The sequence below is a fragment of the Sus scrofa genome, chromosome 4, assembly GCF_054392235.1.
Source record: "Sus scrofa isolate SSC_HxYL_T2T_F1_AM1 chromosome 4, Sscrofa_HxYL_maternal_Yorkshire_Landrace_v2.0, whole genome shotgun sequence".
In the NCBI taxonomy this organism is placed as follows: Eukaryota; Metazoa; Chordata; class Mammalia; order Artiodactyla; family Suidae; genus Sus; species Sus scrofa.
Window position 1 is genome coordinate 24,019,129 of NC_139386.1, and position 6,348 is coordinate 24,025,476.

Below are 6,348 nucleotides of genomic sequence, written 5' to 3' on the forward strand. Positions count from 1 at the left end.
TCAAAATGGCAATAAATAATCATCTATCAATTATCACCTCAAATGTCAATGGACTGAGTGCCCCAATCAAAAGACACAAAGTGGCTGAGTGGCTAAAAAGGCAAAAACCTTCAATATGCTGCCTATAAGAAACTCACCTTAGGACAAAGGACACATATAGATTGAAAGTGAAAGGGTAGGGAAAAATATTTCACGCCAATAGACATGACAGAAAAGCAGGAGTTGCAACATTCATATCAGACAAAATAGACTTTAAAACAAAAGACATAAAGAAAGACAAAGAAGGACACTACTTAATGATTAAGGGATCCACCCAAGGAGAGGATGTTACTATCGTCAACATATATGCCCCAAATATAGAAGCACCCAGATACATACAACAAATATTAACAGACATAAAGGGAGATATTGATGAGAATACAATCATAGTAGGAGACCTTAATACCCCCCTCACATCATGGACAGATCCTCTAGACAGAAAACCAATAAAGCAACAGCGATCCTAAAGGAAACAATAGAAAAGTTACACTTCATTGATATCTTCAGGACACTACATCCAAAAAAAATCAGAATACACATTCTTCTCAAATGCTCATGGAACATTCTCAAGAATTGACCACATATTGGGACACAAAGCGAATCTCAATAAATTTAGGAGCATAGAAATTATCTCAAGTATCTTCTCTGACCACAATGCCATGAAATTAGAAACCAACCATGGGAAAAGGAAAGAGAAAAAACCTACTACACGGAGACTAAACAATATGCTACTAAAAAACCAATGGGTCAATGAGGAAATCAAGAAGGAAATTAAAAAATACCTTGAAACAAATGATAATGGAGACACAACCTCTCAAAATCTACCGGATGCTGTGAAAGCAGTGCTCAGAGGGAAATTTATAGCAATACAGGCCTTTCTCAAAAAAGAAGAAAGATCCCAAATTGACAAAATAACCCTCCACCTAAACGAATTAGAAAAAGAAGAGCAAAAAAGACCTAAAGTCAGCAGAAAGAAGGAAATTATAAAGATCAAAGAAGAAATCAATAAAATAGAGATACAAAAAAAAATAGAGAAAATTAATAAAACCAAGAGCTGGTTCTTTGAAAAGGTAAACAAAATTGACAACCCCCTGGCCAGACTCACTAAAAAGAGGAGATAAAGAATCCAAATAACGAAAATTATAAATGAAAAAGGAGAAATCACAATGGATACAGCAGAAATGCAAAAAACCATAAGAGAATACTATGAACAACTATATGGCAACAAGTTCGACAATCTGGAAGAAATGGACAATTTTCTAGAATCTTATAGCCTGCCAAAACTGAATCAAGCAGAAACAGACCAACTGAACAGACCGATCACTAGAAATGAAATTGAAGAGGTCATAAAATCACTCCCTACAAATAAAAGTCCAGGACCAGATGGCTTCACAGGCGAATGCTATCAAACATATAAAGAGGAATTGGTGCCCATCCTCCTTAAACTCTTTCAAAAGGTTGAAGAAGAAGGAATACTCCCAAAGACATTCTATGATGCCACCATCACCCTCATTCCAAAACCAGGCAGAGATACCACCAAAAAAGAAAACTATCACCCAATATCATTGATGAATATAGATGCAAAAATTCTCAACAAAATCTTAGCCAACTGAATCCAACAACATATCAAAAAAATCATACACCATGGCCAGGTTGGGTTCATCCCAGGTTCACAAGGATGGTTCAACATACGCAAATCAATCAACATCATAAACCACATTAACAAAAAAAGTCAAAAATCATATGATCATCTCAATAGATGCAGAAAAAGCATGTGACAAAGTCCAACATCCATTCATGATCAAGACCCTCGCCAAAGTGGGTATAGAAGGAACATTCCTGAATATAATCAAAGCCATTTATAATAAACCCACAGAAAATATAATACTCAATGGGGAAAAACTGAAAGCCTTCTCAAATCTGGAACAAGACAGGGATGCCCACTCTCACCACTGCTCTTCAACATAATTTTGGAAGTCCTGGCCACAGCAATTAGACAAACAAAAGAAATAAAAGGCATCCATATAGGAAGAGAAGAGATCAAACTGTCACTGTATGCAGATGACATGATACTATACATGGAAAACCCTAAGGACTCAACCCCAAAACTACTTGAACTGATTAATAAATTCAGCAATGTAGCGGGATATAAGATTAACATTCAGAACTCAGTCGCATTTCTGTATACCAGCAATGAAATATTAGAAAAGGAATACAAAAATACGATACCTTTTAAAATTGCACCTCAAAAAATCAAATACCTCGGAATACACCTGACCAAAGAGGTAAAGGACCTATATGCCGAGAACTATAAAACTTTAATCAAAGAAATCAAGATGTAAAGAAATGGAAAGATATTCCATGTTCCTGGATTGGAAAAATCAATATTGTAAAAATGGCCATATTACCCAAAGCAATCTACAGATTCAATGCAATCCCTATCAAATTACCCAGGACATTTTTCAAAGAACTAGAACAAACAATCCAAACATTTATATGGAACCACAAAAGACCCAGAATCGCCAAAGCAATCTTGAGAAACAAAAACCAAGCAGGAGGCATAACTCTCCCAGACTTCAAGAAAATACTACAAAGCCACAGTCATCAAAACAGTGTGGTGCTGGTATCAAAACAGACAGACAGACCAATGGAACAGAATAAAGAACCCAGAAATAAACCCTGACACCTATGATCAATTAATCTTTGACAAGGGAGGCAAAAACATAAAATGGGAAGAATAAAGTCTATTCAGCAAGCATTGCTGGGAAACCTGGACAGCTGCATGCAAAGCAATGAAACTAGAACACACCCTCAGACCACGCACAAAAATAAACTCAAAATGGCTGAAAGACTTAAACATATGACAGGACACCATCAAACTCCTAGAAGAAAACATAGGCAAAACACTCTCTGACATCAACATGAATATTTTCTCAGGTCAGTCTCCCAAAGCAATAGAAATTAGAGCAAAAATAAACCCATGGGACCTCATCAAACTGAAAAGCTTTTGCACAGCAAAGGAAACCCAAAAGAAAACAAAAAGACTACTTTCAGAATGGGAGAAAATAGTTTCAAATGATGCAACCGACAAGGGCTTAATCTCTAGAATATATGAACAACTTATACAACCCAACAGCAAAAAAGCCAATCAATCAATGGAAAAATGGGCAAAAGACCTGAAGAGACATTTCTCCAAAGAAGATATACAGATGGCCAGCAAACACATGAAAAAATGCTCAGCATCGTTGATTATAAGAGAAATGCAAATCAAAACTACCATGAGATACCACCTCACACGAGTCAGAATGGCCATCATTAATAAATCCACAAATAACAAGTGCTGGAGGGGCTGTGGAGAAAAGGGAACCCTCCTGCACTGTTGGTGGGAATGTAAACTGGTACAACCACTATGGAGAACAGTTTGGACATACCTTAGAAATCTATACATAGAACTTCCATATGACCCCGCAATCCCACTCTTGGGCATATATCCAGACAAAACTCTACTTAAAAGAGGCACATGCACCCTCATGTTCATTGCAGCACTATTCACAATAGCCAGGACATGGAAACAACCCAAATGTCCATCGACAGATGATTGGATTCGGAAGAGATGGTATATGTACACAATGGAATACTACTCAGCCATAAAAAGAATGACATAATGCCATTTGCAGCAACATGGGTGGAACTAGAGAATCTCATACTGAGTGAAATGACCCAGAAAGACAAAGACAAATACCATATGATATCACTTATAACTGGAATCTAACATCCAGCACAAATGAACATCTCCTCAGAAAAGAAAATCATGGACTTGGAGAAAAGACTTGTAGCTGCCTGATGGGAGGGGGAGGAAGTGGGAGGGATCGGAGGTTGGGCTTATCAGACACAATTTAGAATAGATTTACAAGGAGATCCTGCTGAATAGCATTGAGAACTTTGTCTAGATACTCAATGTTGCAACAGAACAAAGGGTGGGGGAAAAATGTAATTGTAATGTATACATATAAGGATAACTTGATCCCTTTGCTGTACAGTGGGAAAATAAAATAAAATAAAATAAAGAATTGTCAAGTCCTTTGCAGCAAAACGTTCCTGAAGAATGCCAGCTCTTTTTTTTTTTGTTTTGTTTTGTTTTTTGTCTTTTTGCTGTTTCTTGGGTCACTCCCGGGGCATATGGAGGTTCCCAGGGTAGGGGTGTAATCGGAGCCGCAGCCACTGGCCTATGCCAGAGCCACAGCAACGCAGGATCTGAGCTGCATCTGAGACCTACACCACAGCTCATGGCAACGCCGGTTCGTTAACCCACTGAGCAAGGGCAGGGATTGAACCCACAACCTCATGTTTCCTAGTTGGATTCATTAACCACTGCACCACGATGGGAATTCCTTCCAGCTCTTTTTTTTTTTTTAATGCCTTCAAATGCATTTTAAATTTGTGTATGTTTCCTAGATATCCATAGAAAATCTTCCAGCTGAAGAGGAAATTCCAATTGAATGTTTTAAATGCTATTGGACACAAAGAACTTGAGAGTTAAAATATGATTTTGAAACTAGTAAAAAGGAATCTTCAGAGAGTAGCAAAGTACTTTGGAATAAATGATAAATCAGTGTGGAGATAAAATGTACAAAATACTGTTTTGAAATATTTGGGTGAAAGAGTGTTTGGGAATCTGAGAGACATGAGAAGCCAGGGATTTCGTTCAACTGAATATTTTGTTGTTAAAATCACCTAGGATGGACCAGGTATGATATCTGCCATACATGAAGTAAAGATAATCAAAAGTGTAAGACAGCATCGCTGCCAGATGACATCACCCTCATCTTAGCAAAGGTTTCAGAAGAAGGTGAACAAATCATGATCTGTATGCGGCAGAAAGATCAGACAAAAAACACAATGACCTAATCTCCAACCTGTCATGTGTAGGTTATGAGAAAATAAACCTCCACTTATGAAGAATGTAAGGCAACAAATGTCCTCAAGAATATTTTTTCTTCACTTCTTTTTTCCTCAGAAGTTATAATCAAGTACATTGGATATAGAAAGTCAACAGAAAGTAACAGTTGAGAGCAGAGCTATGAAGCCAAAAATCTTTCAGTTAACATGTGAAATTTCCCAAGTTTCCCCTTTCCATGTCTTAATTCCCCCATGTACAGATGAAGATAATCATAGTACTGGATTTACTGGTTGTGATATGTTTAAACGGTCCCTGGAACATAATAAATGTTATACATGTTTAGATATTACTGAATACATTTGTTTGGGACATTTAACAAATTATCATGGAACAAATGATGATTAGAAAGAAGCAGTGATTGTCTCTATCAAAAAGATTTTATGCAATGAAGATGAGAATACATGCATTATAAAGAAATATTAATTATGAGACTAAATTTTCCACATTTCTCTTATCAACAATTAGAATTTGGAAAATGATTGAAATAAGAATTATTTTGATTGACTCTAACCAGGAGGAATAAATCCCCATGTGATGCAGGAGTAGTACTGCCATTAAAAGAAATGTTAAAACCTAATGTATACATGTATGTATAACTGGGTCACCATGCTGTACAGTAGAAAAAAAATTGTATTGGGGAAATAATTTTAAAAAACCCTAATATTATGGGAAGAGAAGTGGGGGTTGGGGTTTCCAAATAGAAATTCTAGGGAACACAAACATATAGTCCATAACAGAATGGGAGTATAAGATGAATAACAAAGGTTTATGTACTTTGAAGCATCCGTTATAGGCCTTGACTATTACCTATGAGAAAGATGACACACAGAGGTAATAATAATAAGAATACTTTGGCCAAGAAATGATCAGCAGTTCTCATAAATAATGAAATGGCAAGAAGATGAACTTGCACAATGTGAATGATTAAAATTCCCCTGTATATGAAAAGAATTCAATATTTTACATGTCTGGAGTTCTTTAGGAGAATGTGTAACTTATATAATATTAAAACAATATATCTGGAAGTTTTGTAACATTAAACACTTCTGTACTATTAAATGAAAATAACTGCATTCCTTAAATGACTTTGCCAAAGAACCAAGTGACCTTGTGTGACTTTGTGTTACTTTCTTGTGCTTCAAAGACAATGGAAGCCTGAGTGAGCAGATGGTATAAACATATCAGCTGTTAACCAGGCATATCTTTGCCTCACCCGGACTGTTTCCTCTCCCTGCTCCCCACGCCATAGCATGCTATCTGGTGTCACGCCTTGCTGTTGCACATCTCTCTTTTGTGTGCCTTCTCCTCTTATAACAATGGTATATTTGTAAAACACTTTCTCAGAGGTT